Below are 15120 nucleotides of genomic sequence, written 5' to 3'. Positions count from 1 at the left end.
CTCCTGCCCCCTTACACTCTGGTAACCACTAAACTATTGTCTGTGTCTATGAGTTTTTGCTTCTCATTTCTTTGTCTTGTTCTTTTGTTGTTCTTGTTTTATATACCACATATCAGTGAAATCATATGGTTTCCTGCATTTTCTGTCTGACTTATTTTGCTTAGCATTATATTTTCAAGATCCATCCATGTTGTCACAAATGGTCCTATTTCATCTTTTCTTACCACCGAATAGTATTCCATTGTGTATATGTACCACAACTTCTTTATCCATTCATCTACCGAAGGACATTTTGGTTGTTTCCATGTCTTGGCCACCGTAAATAAACCTCCAATGAACATTGGAGCACATGTGTACTTATGGATTAATGTTTTCAGATTTTTTGGGTAGATACCTAGGAGTGGGATTGCTGGGTCATATGGTAATTCTATTTGTAATTTTTTGAGGAACCTCCACACTGCCTTCCACAGCGGCTGCACCAGTCTGCATACCCACCTACAGTGTATGAGGGTTCCTTTTTCTTCACAGCCTTTCCAACACTTGTTACTATTTGTCTTGTTGATGATAGCCATTCTAACTGGGTTGAAGTGATATCTCATTGTGGTTCGTATTTGCATTTCACTGATGATTAGTGATGAGCATTTTTTCATATGTCTATTTGCCATTTGTATGTCCTCTTTGGAGAAATGTCTCTTCAGGTCCTCTGCCCATTTTTCAATTGGGTTGTTTGTTTTTTGTTGTTGTTGAGTTGCATGAGTTCCTTGTATATTTTGGATATTAGCCCCTTATCGGAGGCACTGTTTGCAAAAATCTTCTCCCATTCAGTTGGTTGCCTCTTTATTTTGTCGATGGTTTCTTTTGCTGTGCAGAACCTTTTAAGTTTGATATAGTCCCATTCATTTATTTTAGCTTTTACTTCCATTGCCTTTGGAGTCAAATTCATAAAATGCTCTTTGAACCCAAGGTCCATAAGTTTAGTACCTATGTTTTCTTCTATGCAGTTTATTGTTTCAGCTCTTATGCTTAAGTCTTTGATCCATTTTGAATTAATTTTGGTACATGATGACAGATAGCAGTCCAGTTTCATTCTTTTGTACGGGGCTATCCAATACTCCCAGTGCCATTTATTAAAGAGGCTGTCTTTTCTCCATTGTATGTTTTTTGCTTCTTTGTCAAAAATTATCTGTCCATATTTATGTGGTTTTATTTCTGGGTTCTCAATTCTATTCCATTGGTCTATGTGTCTGTTTTTCTGCCAATACCATGCTGTTTTGATTATTGTAGCCCTGTAGTACAAGCTAAAGTCAGGGAGTGTGATACCTCCAGCATTGTTCTTTTTTCTTAAGATTGCTTTGGCTATTCGGGGTCTTTTGTGGTTCCAAACAAATCTGATGATTTTTTGTTCTATTTCTTTAAAAAATGCCATTGGGATTTTGATGGGGATTGCATTAAATCTGTATATTGCTTTGGGTAATATGGCCATTTTAACTATGTTGATTCTTCCAATCCATGAGCACGGAATGCTCTTCCATTTCTTTGTGTCTTCTTCAATTTCTTTTAAAAATGTCTTGTAGTTTCCAGCATATAGGTCTTTCACATCCTTGGTTAAGTTTATTCCTAGGTATTTTATACTTTTTGCTGCAATTGCAAAAGGAATTGTTTTTTTATTTCTTTTTCTGAGATTTCATTGTTAGTATACAGGGATGCAATGGCTTTTGTACGTTGATTTTGTAGCCAGCAAATTTACTGTATTTTCGAATAGCTTTTTGGTGGAGTCTTTAGGGTTTTCTATATATAGCATCATGTCATCTGCAAAGAGTGATAATTTAACTTCTTCATTCCCAATTTGGATGCCTTTTATTTCTTTCTCTTGCCTGATTGCTCTGGCAAGGACTTCCAACACTATGTTGAAAAGCAGAGGTGATCAGGGGCAGCCCTGTCATGTTCCTGAACATAGAGCAAAGGGCTTCAGTTTTTCACCATTAATTATGAGATTAGCTGAGGGTTTGTCATATATGGCCTTTATTATGTTAAGGTATTTTCCTTCTATACCTATTTTATTAAGTGTTTTAATCATAAATGGATGTTGTATCTTGTCAAATGCTTTTACTGCATCAATTGATATAATCATATGATTTTTGTCCTTTATTTTCTTTATGTGATGTATCACATTGATGGATTTGCGGATGTTGAACCATCCTTGTGCCCCGGGGATGAACCCCACTTGGCCGTGATGAATCATCTTTTTAATGCATTGTTGTGTTCAATTTGCTGGAATTTTTTTTAAGGATTTTTCATCTGTATTCATCAGAGATATTGGTCTGTAGTTTTCTTTTTGTGTTGTCCTTACTAGGTTTTGGTATCAGGGTAATGTTGGCCTCATGAAAAGAGTTAGGAGTACTGTCTCTTCTTCAGTTTTTTGGAAGAGTTTGAGCAGGATTGGTATTACATCCTCTTTGAAGGTTTGATAGAATTCACTAGTGAAGCCATCTGGTCCCGGACTTTTGCTTCTGGGAAGGTTTTGGATGACTGATTCAATTTCGTTACCGGTGATCGGTCTGTTTAGATTTTGCAGTTCTTCATGGTTCAGCCTTGGAAGGCTATATGTTTCTAAGAACTTGTCCATTTCTTCTAGGTTATTGAATTTGGTGGCATATAGTCCTTCATAGTATTCTTGGATGATCCTTTGTATTTCTGTGGCATTAGTGATAACTTCCCTTTATTTCTGATTTTGTTAATTAGTGTCTTCTCTCTTTTTATCTTAGTGAGTCTAGCCAAGGGTTTGTCAATTTTGTTAATCTTTTCAAAGACCCAGCTCTTTGTCACATTAATTTTTCTATTGTCTTTTTGTTCTCTATTTCATTTAGTTCTGCTCTGATTTTTATTGTTTCCTTTCTTCTGCTGACCTTGGGTTTCACTTGTTCTTTTTCTAGTTCTTTAAGGTGTAACATGAGGTTATTTATTTGGGATTTTTCTTGTTTCTTGAGATAGGCCTGTAATGATATAAATTTCCCTCCTAAAACTGCTTTCGCTGCATTCCAAAAATTTTGGTAGGATATATTTTCATTGTCATTTGTTTCTATGTATCTTTTGATCTCCCCTCTAATTTCTTCTTTGACCCAGTCGTTCTTTAAAAGTATGTTGTTTAATCTCCATGTATTTGTGTGTTTTCCTGCTTTCTTTTTGCAGTTGATATCCAATTTCAAAGCCTTGTGATCAGAGAATATGCTTGGTATGATTTCAATCTTCTTAAATTTGCTGAGGCTGATTTTATGTCCCAATATATGGTCTATCCTTGAGAATGTTCCATGTACACTAGAAAAGAATGTATAGTCTGATGTTTTAGGATGAAGTGCTCTATAAATGTCAATTATGTCCATTTCATCTAATGTGTCATTTAGGGCTGCTATTTCGTTATTTATTTTCTGTTTGGATGATCTATCCATAGCTGTCAATGATGTATTTAAGTCCCCTAGTATAATTGTGTTTTGGTCAATTTCTCCCTTTAGTTCTGTTAGTAGTTGCTTGGTATATTTCGGTGCTCCCTGATTGGGGGCATAAATATTGATGACTGTTATGTCTTCTTGTTGTATAGTCCCTTTACCATTATGAAATGTCCATCTTTGTCTCTTGTTATCTTTTTCACCTGAAGTCTGTTTCATCTGATATCATTATGGCTACACCTGATTTTCTCTGGATACCATTTGCTTGGAGTGTCAATTTCCACCCTTTCACTTTGAGTCTATGCTTGTCCTTGTAGCTGAGATGTGTCTCTTGGAGACAGCATATGGTTGGGTTTAGTTTTTGATCCAATCTGCTACTCTGTGCCTTTTATTGGTTAGTTCAGTCCATTTACATTTAGGGTGATTATTGATATGTGAGGATTTCCTGTCATTCTATCTTTAGTTTTCTGGTAAGGCTGTGTCTCCATTGTTTCTTTGCCTTTTTGTTGTTGTCTATTATTTCTGTGTGGTGGTATTCTATGATGTTTCCCTCTGTTTCTTCTTTTATTACAGTATATATTTCAGTTCTGGGTTTTTTTTTGAGTGGTTACCCTTAAGTTTATGTAAAAGAAAGTTTGATATTTAGAGTATTCCATTTTCTTCAGCATGCTTACTTTCTCCATTCCCATATTCCAGTTCAGGCCTTTACTCTCCCCCTTTTTATGTTTTGGTTGCCACAAATTGTCCCTGTTGATGGTGGTCGAATAGCCTCCTTTAGTATTTCTTGTAGTGCAGGTCGTGTATTAGAAAATTCCCTCAGCTTCTGTATGTCTGGGAAGGTCTTTATTCCTCCTTCATATCTAAATGATATCTTTGCTGGATATATTATTCTTGGCTCATGATTTCTCTCTTTCAATAGTTTGAATATTTGGTTCCACTCCTTCCTGGCTTGTCAAGTTTCTGCTGAGAAATCTGATGATAATCTAATGGGCTTTCCTTTGTAGGTTACCATCTTCTTTTCCCTACCTGCCTTGATGATTCTTTCATTGTAGTTGATTTTTGCCCACTTCAATACAATGTGCCTTGGAGAAGGCCTGTTAGGGTTGTGGCAATTAGGTGTTCTATTTGCTTCTTGGGTTGGAGGATCCAGTTCTTTCCACAAGTTTGGAAAGTTCTCATTGACTATTTGTTTGAATATACTCTCTGTTCCCTTCTCTCTTTCTTCTCTTTCTGGTATGACCATTATTCTTATGTTGCTCTCTGATGGAGTCTGAAATTTCTTGTAGAGTTCTTTCATTTCTTTTAAGTCTCAAGTTTCTTTCTTCTTCCATCCGTGTCATTTCCAGGTTTCTATCTTTGATGTCACTGATTCTTTCCTCCATCCGGTCAACTCTGCTACTTAAGCTGTTTATTTCATTCTTAATTTCTTCTATTGAGTTCTTAATCTCCAGAAATTCTATTTGGCTCTTTTTTAAAATTTCAATCTCTTTCATGAAATGCTCATGTTGTTCTCTGATTGTGTTTCTGAGTTCATTAAACTGCCTTTCTGTATTTTCTTGCATCTCATTGAGATTTTTCAGAACTGCAATCTTGAATTCTCTGTCATTTAAGTCACATATTTCCATATCTTTAACTTCATTTTCTGGAGACTTTTTACTTTGTTTCTGAGCTATCTTGTTGCCTTGTTTATTCCTGCCAATTAATGATTTGTTATTTCTCTTTCTAGACATCTGCAGGAGTGGGTTCTGCAACAGGTTGATAGGAAGAGTTCTTTCGTTTTCCAGTAGTTGTTGGTAGAAGGTTTCATTCTCTCTCCGACTGTAGCCCTTTTTTCTCTCACACACTGTAGTACTATGTTTTCTCTGCACTATTCCACTTTCTCACACAATGAGAGGATTCCCTGGAAGGCGGGCTTCTCCACTGTTAACAGTTTGCCTGGGTCATAGGGCGCCATGTCCCTGTGGTGATGCGGAGAGCTTTTGAAGTTCCAAAGCTCTTTCTGCACCAGATTCAGAGGTCGTGTGTTTCAGTAGTTCTGTTTACTCCTGCAGGGATCCACAGAGATAGGCGGGGCCAGGGGCAGGTTGAGTTGTGAGAGGTGGCCCAGAGCAACAGCGGCCACCACCACCACAGCCGGTCCTGCTTCCACAGCTCCTTCCCCTTTCCTGGAACTAGATGGGCTGTGAATCTCTTTCTGCGGACCACAGTTCTCAGAACTGCAAATATTCTGTACTTTTGATCTGACACTACTACTGTTCCGCTTGTAGCACTGGGACGGTGGGGGCGGGACGAGATCTGAGAGGGTAGGGAGGGGGTGGCTAGTCTCAGTGCCTAAAGCTTCCATTCTCTGCTGGGCAGTGAGGGCTTAAACCACCATTTTCAGCCTTCTTCCCTCAGTCTTTGCTCCAAGGTCTCTGCAGTCTGCATTGAGTTCAGCACTGTTATATGCTGTCCCCTCAGCTCTGTGGGCCATAAGCGGAACCCTAGCAGTCTGAGTTCTTCCCTCTCCTGCAGCTGCGGTAGTTCCGGGATGCAGCGAGCTCAGAGCACTGAGCTAGGTCTGTGTCCTGACCCCACGCAGCCTGTCTCCACACTTCTCCCTCCCCTCCTCCCCTGCTCATGCAATTTGACCACCTTTAGGTGAATTCAGCAGTGAGCCTCTTCATCTTGCCTGTCTGCTGTGCAGGGAGTCCTTTGTGGTGTTGTAGCTGTTTAATTTCTTATAAATTCCATGGGAGATTTCCAGAGGCTCACCTCACGCCCCCATTTTGATGTCGTCTCCAAGAACTAGAACTTTCAACAAGGATAAGAAGTGGCAGATAATTTGGCAATATTTATGAAAATTTCAAATGTGCATCCCCTTTGACACAATGATACCACTTTGAGGTATATATATAAATATTTGTATTAGGATGTTTACTGCAACATTTTTGGAGGAGGCAAAAACTGGAAGCATATTGAATGTCCATCAATAAAATAATTGTTGAATAAATTACAGTACATCCAAAGGACAACATCTTGCAACTATTAAAATAAATGAGTTAGATCTATTTTGACCTCAGGGTGTCTGTGACATATTATCAAGTAAATTGTCAAGTAGCAAAGTAATGTATATAACATAATCATATGTTTCATAAAGACAAAATCATAACATGTGGACATGTTTATATATAGCTGTAAGGAAATGGATAAAAACTGTAGAAAGTTAATTGCATGATATTAATACTACTTCCCTCAAAAGGTAAACATGGAGGTAGTAGGGAGATACATTAAAAATAAAATCTTTAGACTATTTCCCTAGTTATAATGATCACTTATTAATGTATAATTAAAATATTTTAATTAAGGAAAATGTGGAAAAATTTATTGAAAAGAAGAAGCAGGGTGAAAACTCAACAGAGTGCTACCTTCAAGGGTATAAAATAGATATTATGTAATTATGGTAATCAATTCAATTCAACAATGTATATTGAGTGTCTATAATATGCTTAACATGTTGCTAAGTATTGTGACAAATACAAAAGATAAATAAGCCATGGTCCTTGCTCTCAAAAACATTGGAGATCTACTAAGGGACAAAATGTATGCATTATTATCTCAAAGGCAGTGCTTTGCTCAGGAGTGGTGCATATAATACATGTGTATTGGTTAACAGGAAGTGGTAAAGTGGTACTGGAATTGCCTCAATAGAGTTCTTGGGTGTAGCTGAGGCTGTCAATGCCCCACCCCCATTCCCTAGACCTTACCACTTCAGTGCATGCCAGCTCAACTTTCAACTGCCAGGATCTGCATCCCTTGATCTGAGAACTTTCTCTAACCACCAGAGCTTGCTCTGCCCCCACACATGGCAGACCAGAAGTGCCAGTGAGTTAATATAGCTCTCAATCAAGGACTGGTGGCAGTTGGTGTATAAATTATCCAGATGTATGGAGATATATGTTCTACATTGGCTCCCAGAGTTCTCCAATAAGATTAGGTTTCAATTTTCCACAGTGATAACTCACTTGAGAGCATGCATTAGCCATGACTATCTGTCCTTTCTTGTTTCATTTCCTCACTCCCTCACCAAAGTTTCTTAGGAAACATGGCAACCAAATCCTCATCTCAGGGTCAGCTTCTGGAGGATCCTAAACTAAGACAGTGGAGGACAACAGACTTGCTATAGACCTTATAACTTTTATATATTCACCACTCCATGTATTTCAAGAAGAGATAAATTTAATTCTTGGAACTGATTTAAAGGAATTGTATTAGTTTGCTATTGCTCCTGTAACAAGTTACTGCAAACTTAGTGGCTTAAAATAACACAAATTTATTATCTTAAAGTGCTGGAGGTCAGAAGTTTATCATCAGTTTCACTGAGCTAAAGTCAAAGTGTCAGCAGGGCTTATTCCTTCTGGAGACTCTGAGGGTGAATTCAAGTAATGATTTTTTTTTTTTTCATTTCCGCTATTGTACTTCTCACCTCCAGAATTTCTAATTGATTCTTTTCTGTAATTTATCTCCATTAATATTCTATATTTGTTCATACATCATTCTCTTTGTTTCCTTTGGTTCTTGTCCATGGTTTCCTTTAGCTCTTTGAGCATATTTAACATAGTTGATTTAAAAATCTTTGTCTAGTAAATCCAAAGTATGTCCTTCCTCAGAGACAGTTTCTGTCAATTTCAACTTTTCATGTGAATGGGCCATACTTCCTATTTCTTTTTATGCCTTGTAATTTTATGTTGAAAACTAGAAATTTTGAATAATATAAATTGGTAACTCTGGAAATCAGATTCTCCCCTCCCAAGGGTTTACTGTTCTTTATTGCTGAGTGTTGTACTCATCTATTTGTTTAATGACCTTTCCAAAATATTTTTGTGAAGACTATAGTCTTTGTTGCATATGGTCACCGAAATCTTTATGTTGTTATCTCAACCATCAGCCAATTATCTGCCAGAGACTTCCTTAAACACTTAGAGCCAAAAAAGAGAAAAAAAAACTACTTTGCAGATTGATTCTGCTGGGACACTCCTTTAACACTAATACAGGTCACATACCACTCTGCCTTAGCCTTTACATCCTGCTTGTGCAGAGCCCAAAGATCAGTCAGAGAGGTGCAAGCTTAAGATTATCTCAGGTCTTTTGTGAGCATGCATCTGGCCTGGACATGCCTGTAGCACTTTGAATTCTCTGGTATTTGTACTAGTCTCTCATAAAGAAAAGTCTTTATTCCCCCAAGAATATTCTTCTTTAGTCTTCTCCTTTGCAGACTTTTGGGTCTGTCTTCCTGCTTGCCCCATCTTCTGTCGCTTGCCCCAGGCAGCTATGTGCTGCATGTCTTTAAATGTTTTCAATAGATGTTACCTAGAAAGCTGCTCTAGCTCAAGGAGTTGAGGGCAAACAAAGGTCTCTCTCTGTGCCAGTCTCTCCGGGAAACACTGGACCAGTTAAAATACACAACAAACATTTTTTGAAAGCAAGATCCATATTGAACTCTCTGTCCACCAACGCCAGCAAATCACAGCAAGGACATGGGTCACTAACCCCATAGCCACCACTGCACTATAGAATGAGGAATGGTAGGTAGGTAAGAAAAAATGCCACAATATTTTCTTACCAAAATTTAGCAGTGTCTATCTTTATTAAGCACTTCCCTAGTCGGAGTAAGATTTTGATCAGATCCCAGAGTTCTAACAAAATTGATTCTATCAGTTTTTGCCAGCTTAATGGTTGCTTCCTAATCCACCATTTCTATGACATCACCTCTGCAACTTTCTTGTACAAATTAAGGCATATTCATTCTCTCTCCAAAAAGGAGAAACACAAGGTCCTATTAGTCACTGTATCCCTTTCTGGTAATGTTAATTTCTAATCTAGGTAAGTAAAAATTCACTGGGGTATTTAATATCTTAAGGTTAAATTGAAAAAGTTAACTATTACCAATATTTCTTATCTAAAATAGTAGAGGAAGGGGAGAAAATGATTTAATAAAAACAGATATGTTTTTCAAGCAAGAAACAAAACACACACACTGGACAAAATATGCTTTAGTTTTTGTTTCTGTAATTGGGCACTAAGCTATACCCAAAATTGAAATTTCTTTGTCCACTACTGTTCCATGTTCCTCTATGCTTAGTTTTCACCTCAGCTGGTCAAATTTCTTTAGCTGGTTGGATGATTCAAACCTTCATTGTAAAGAACCTGAGCATTAACTGGGTAGTCTTCGATTAACTTGTGTGACTGGAAATGGAGGTCCATAGAATCCCCTGAATTCTAGTCATAGCCTTCCCTACCCCCATTATATATAGTAACCCAGTTTCCTCTTGTTAAACTGGATTAAGCACCTTGTCTAGTAGAGTAACCCCCTATTTTCCTGTAATAATATTAGTGATCTGAGGAATCCATCAGCAAGTAGCAGTCTCAGCTTCCCATTCAATAGAAATATTATTGTGTCCCCTGGCAGAAACATTTTACCTTTGGGAATCAATACCTGTTAGTCAGCAGAGCTCAAAGTTTCAGGGATTTTTAGCAAAGTTTGATGAATGGATTATTAGGGGAAATACTGAGAGAGGCCACTCTCAACTTCTCCCCTTAGTTTCAAAACCTGTGCATTTTGGCTATGAGGAAATGGTACCAATATTGGTCATTTATTTAAAACATATGTCACATCCTCGAGTTCAGTTCCCTACCTCATAGATATAACCTCCAACTATAACAAGCATTATAGCTGTATCTTCAATAGGCTGTTTCAAAGTTCTATGAGGCCAACTGTTTCTTTCAGTAGTGGAGGACATGGTAGGAGCAGTGAATTTCATGGCCATGAGGCCAAGCCACATTTCTTTCCCTGAAAATTTTGATATTTGATAAGAAGCTATGTTATGTGAATAATATGATAGTGAATAATTCATTCTATAAATCTATTAATGGTGATACTGGCAATCATATCATGGTCTGATATTCTAATCTATAATATATAATATAATATAATATAATATAATATAATATAATATAATATAATATATATAATAAAAATTATATATATATATATATATATATATATATATATATATATATATATATATATATATCTCAGCAAGGAAAAAGTGTTGCTCCGTCCATGGTAGAAGAGGTTGAATGTAATCAATCTCCTACACTCTCCTGCCTACTCCCCTCCACTTCAAGGGAGTGATGTCATATCAGGGCTCAGGATTGTTTCTGAAGTTGGCAGACAAGCCAATCAGTAGTAATGGTAGCCAGACTAGCCTGAGTAAGGCAAAGTCAATATTGTTGAGCCCATGACAAACCCCCATTCTTGTGGCCATGGCTGATTTGCACATTGAGCAATCTGCCATGAAGTAGTTCGGGAAAGAAGCCGACTGACATCCATAGGCTAGCTATTTGGAGTGACCAGATTTGCTTGAGAAAGTGAGAAAATTGATTAGATTTGCATGAGCATATGGAAAGGAAGACATGTTAGTTACAGCAAAAGAATAAAGGCATGGGTAATCGTAGAATTTGGCAAAGCCTGGGAAGCCCAGCCTGGCAGAAAGCAAATTTGTGATTTGGAGAACATTTTGAGGAAGAAAACGAAGGTTACAAGTGAAGGGCATTGTAAAGTTCTATGAACAACAACAGGAACATTTTTTTTTTTGTAATTATGTATGGTGATGGATGTTAACTAGACTTACTGTGGTAATCATCTCACAATGTATACAAATATCGAATCATTATGTTGTATGCCTGAAAAACTAATATAATTTTATATGTCAATTATACCTCAATTAAAAAAAAAAACTTTAAAAAATAACAACACATAGTAGTACTAGCTTACATTTATCAAGTCCTTAATGTGTACTGTGCTGAGTACTATATATGTATTATATCATTTAATCTTCAAAAAAACACAAAACTCTGAGGTGGATACTATTTGCAATGGACTGAATATTTGTGTCACCCACATATTCACGTGTTGAAACCCTAATGCCAATGTGACAGTGTTTGATTATTCATCACGACCAAGTGGGGTTCATCCCCAGGGCACAAGGATGGTTCAACATATACAAATCAATCAATGTGATACATCACATAAACAAAATAAAGAACAAAAATCATATGATTATATCAATTGATGTAGAAAAAGCATTTGTCAAGATACAATATCCATTTATGATTAAAACACTTAATAAAACAGGTATAGAAGGAAAATATCTTAACATGATAAAGGCCATATATGACAAGCCCTCAGCTAATCTCATAATTAATGGTGAAAAACTAAAGCCCTTTGCTCTATGTTCAGGAACATGACAGGGCTCTCCCCTATCACCTCTGCTTTTCAACATAGTGTTGGAAGTCCTTGCCAGAGCAATCAGGCAAGAGAAAGAAATAAAAGGCATCCAAATTTGAAATGAAGAAGTTAAATTATCACTCTTTGCAGATGACATGATGCTATATATAGAAAACCCTAAAGACTCCACCAAAAAGCTATTAGAAATAATCAACGAATACAGTAAAGTTGCTGGCTACAAAATCAACGTAGAAAACTCCATTGCTTTCCTATATATTAACAATAAAATCTCAGAAAAAGAAATACAAAAAAACAATTCCTTTTGCAATTGCAGCAAAAAGAATAACATACCTAGGAATAAACTTAACCAAGGATGTGAAAGACCTATATGCTGAAAACTATAAGACATTTTTGAAAGAAATTGAAGAAGACACAAAGAAATGGAAAGACATTCCGTGCTCATGGATTGGAAGAATCAACATAGTTAAAATGTCCATATTACCCAAAGCAATATACAGATTTAATGCAATACTCATCAAAATTCCAATGGCATATTTTAAAGAAATAGAACAAAAATCATCAGATTTGTTTGGAACCACAAAAGACCCCGAATAGCCAAAGCAATCTTGAGAAAAAAGAACAATACTGAGGGTATCACACTTCCTGACTTTGGCCTGTACTACAGGGCTACAATCATAAAAACAGCATGGTATTGGCAGAAAAACAGACACATTGACCAAGGGAACAGAATTGAGAACCCAGAAATAAAACCACATAAATATGGACAGATAATTTTTGACAAAGAAGCTAAAAACATACAATGGAGGAAAGACAGCCTCTTCAATAAATGGTGCTGGGAGAATTGGATAGCCACGTGCAAAAGAATGAAGCTGGACTGCTATTTGTCACCATGTACCAAAATTAATTCAAAATGGATCAAAGACTTAAGCATAAGATCTGACATAATAAACTGCATAGAAGGAAACATAAGTACTAAACTTATGGATCTTGGATTCAAAGAGCATTTTATGAATTTGACTCCAAAGGCAATAGAAGTAAAAGCTAAAATAAATGAATGGGACTATATGAAACTTAAAAGCTTCTGCAGAGAAAAAGAAACCATCGACAAAATAAAGAGGCAACCAACTGAACGGGAGAAGATTTTCGCAAACAGTGCCTCCGATAAGGGGCTAATATCCAAAATATACAAGGAACTCATGCAACTCAACAACAAAAAAACAAACAACCCAATTGAAAAATGGGCAGAGGACCTGAAGAGACATTTCTCCAAAGAGGACATACAAATGGCAAATAGACATATGAAAAAATGCTCAAGATCACTAATCATCAGAGAAATGCAAATCAAAACCACAATGAGATATCACTTCACCCCATTCAGAATGGCTATCATCAAGAAGACAAATAGCAACAAGTGTTGGAGAGGCTGTGGAGAAAAAGGAACCCTCATACACACTGTTGGTGGGAATGCATACTGGCACAGCCATTATGGAAGGCAGTGTGGTGGTGCTTCAAAAAATTACGAAAAGAATTACCATATGACCCAGCAATCCCTCTCCTGAGTATCTACCCAAAACATCTGAAAACATTTATCCATAAAAACACGTGTGCTCCAATGTTCATTGCAGCTTTGTTTACAGTGGCCAAGACATGGAAACATCTCATGATTGTGTTTCTTAACCCACACATATCTGTGATGTAATAGATAATTCTTTTTTTCCTGCTTCTGCACTAGCTGGACTCTTCACCTTGGATTATTGTGCTGTGTTATTCTTATCATTTGTTTATTATGCTAACACAATATTTCCCTTTTTTTGTGTGAGTTATTGTACAATTTTAAAGGGAATCTCCAAGACATGGAAACAACCAAAATGTCCTTCGATAGATGAATAGATAAAGAAGTTGTGGTATATATACACAATGGAATACTATTCGGCGGTAAGAAAAGATGATATACAAACATTTGTGACAACATGGATGGATCTTGAGAGTGTAATGCTGAGTGAAATAAGTCAGACAGAAAAAGCAGAGAAACATGTGATTTCACTGATATGTGGTATATAAACAAAAAACAACAAAAGAACAAGAGGGATCAAATATATGGTGATGGAAGGAGAACTGACTCTGGGTGGTGAACACACAATGGGATTTATAGATGATGTAATACAGAATTCTACACCTGAAATCTATGTAATTTTACTAACTTTTGTCACCCCAATAAATTAAAAAAAAAGGCAAAATGCTCCACAAGGGCATATTTATTATTCCCAACAGCTCCAATGGTGAGTAATTGAGGAAGAGGAATTGAAGAATTAAAAAGAGAACTTCAGCACTTTTTGAATGCTAATGAAAAATAATAAGTTGATTGACAGGAAAAACTTAACAATTACAAAGAAAATAAGAAAATATTTCCCTTTCTCCTTCGGAGATCATGAATGTGGAAAAGCAGTTCAGGAAAAAGGATGGAATTGGTAACTTCCCTGTGAGAGGTTCAACTTACCAGTTGCGTCAAAAACAAATGTGGAAACAATCATGGTAATAACACTGAGTTTTAAGTTTTCCCCATTTTAAACTGCCCTCACCCCCCAGTCCTTCAGTAAAATTTATTCCATCTCCTTGCCTTGTGTGGCGCTATAGTAACAAACAGAAGGACAAAGTCTCAAAAGGAAGTGTGGCTGTCTCCATTGCAAACTAGCCACTGGTTTTCATAAAGTAGAAACAGCCTGAATGGAATAGGGCTCAGGGGTCCAGATGTTGAACCAGCAGCCAAGGAGCCACCGGAGAGGAGCAGGATAAGTCAGCCACAGTGTGGGTTGGACAACTAAGCAGAAATGATACTTAACTTCCTCTTGTCCTAGAAGAAGCTGAACTTTGAAAAGTAAAAGAGAAAAATACTAGGGTATTAAGTATTATCCCTCATCTTTGATATTATATTTGAAAAAAGACTCATCCATCTTTTTGTTTCTCTCTAAACAGAATTTCTGTACACTGCCATTGTTTCATTAATTTCCCTGAGAAGAACGTAATTTCCACTTCCATGGCAATCTGTGTAACCAAGCCTAGCTCCTACACAAGTACTCTATATACTCAGAATTCCATGTACTCACATGACATGGACTACTCTATTCCAAGTTAAGCAAATCAGAAATGAAAATGTTTTAAATAAGTCTCACCTGTCCACAGTTGACAGCCTTGTGCCCATAGGAAATCCAGGCTAAGAACTGCAGAGATGTGGTACTGCGGTTACTCAGGTTTCCAGAGCTTCAGAGGCTCACAGGCATGTATTATCAGAGATGACAGATGTCTGTTCAGAATGAACCACTTTCAAACAGGTGCAAATTTTGTTGCAGGCTCCCAACCTACTAATAACCTACCTTGTCAAAAATTTCA

The sequence above is a fragment of the Rhinolophus sinicus genome, chromosome X (assembly GCF_036562045.2).
Source record: "Rhinolophus sinicus isolate RSC01 chromosome X, ASM3656204v1, whole genome shotgun sequence".
Classification (NCBI taxonomy): Eukaryota; Metazoa; Chordata; class Mammalia; order Chiroptera; family Rhinolophidae; genus Rhinolophus; species Rhinolophus sinicus.
Note: the sequence above shows the minus strand (reverse complement) of the source record.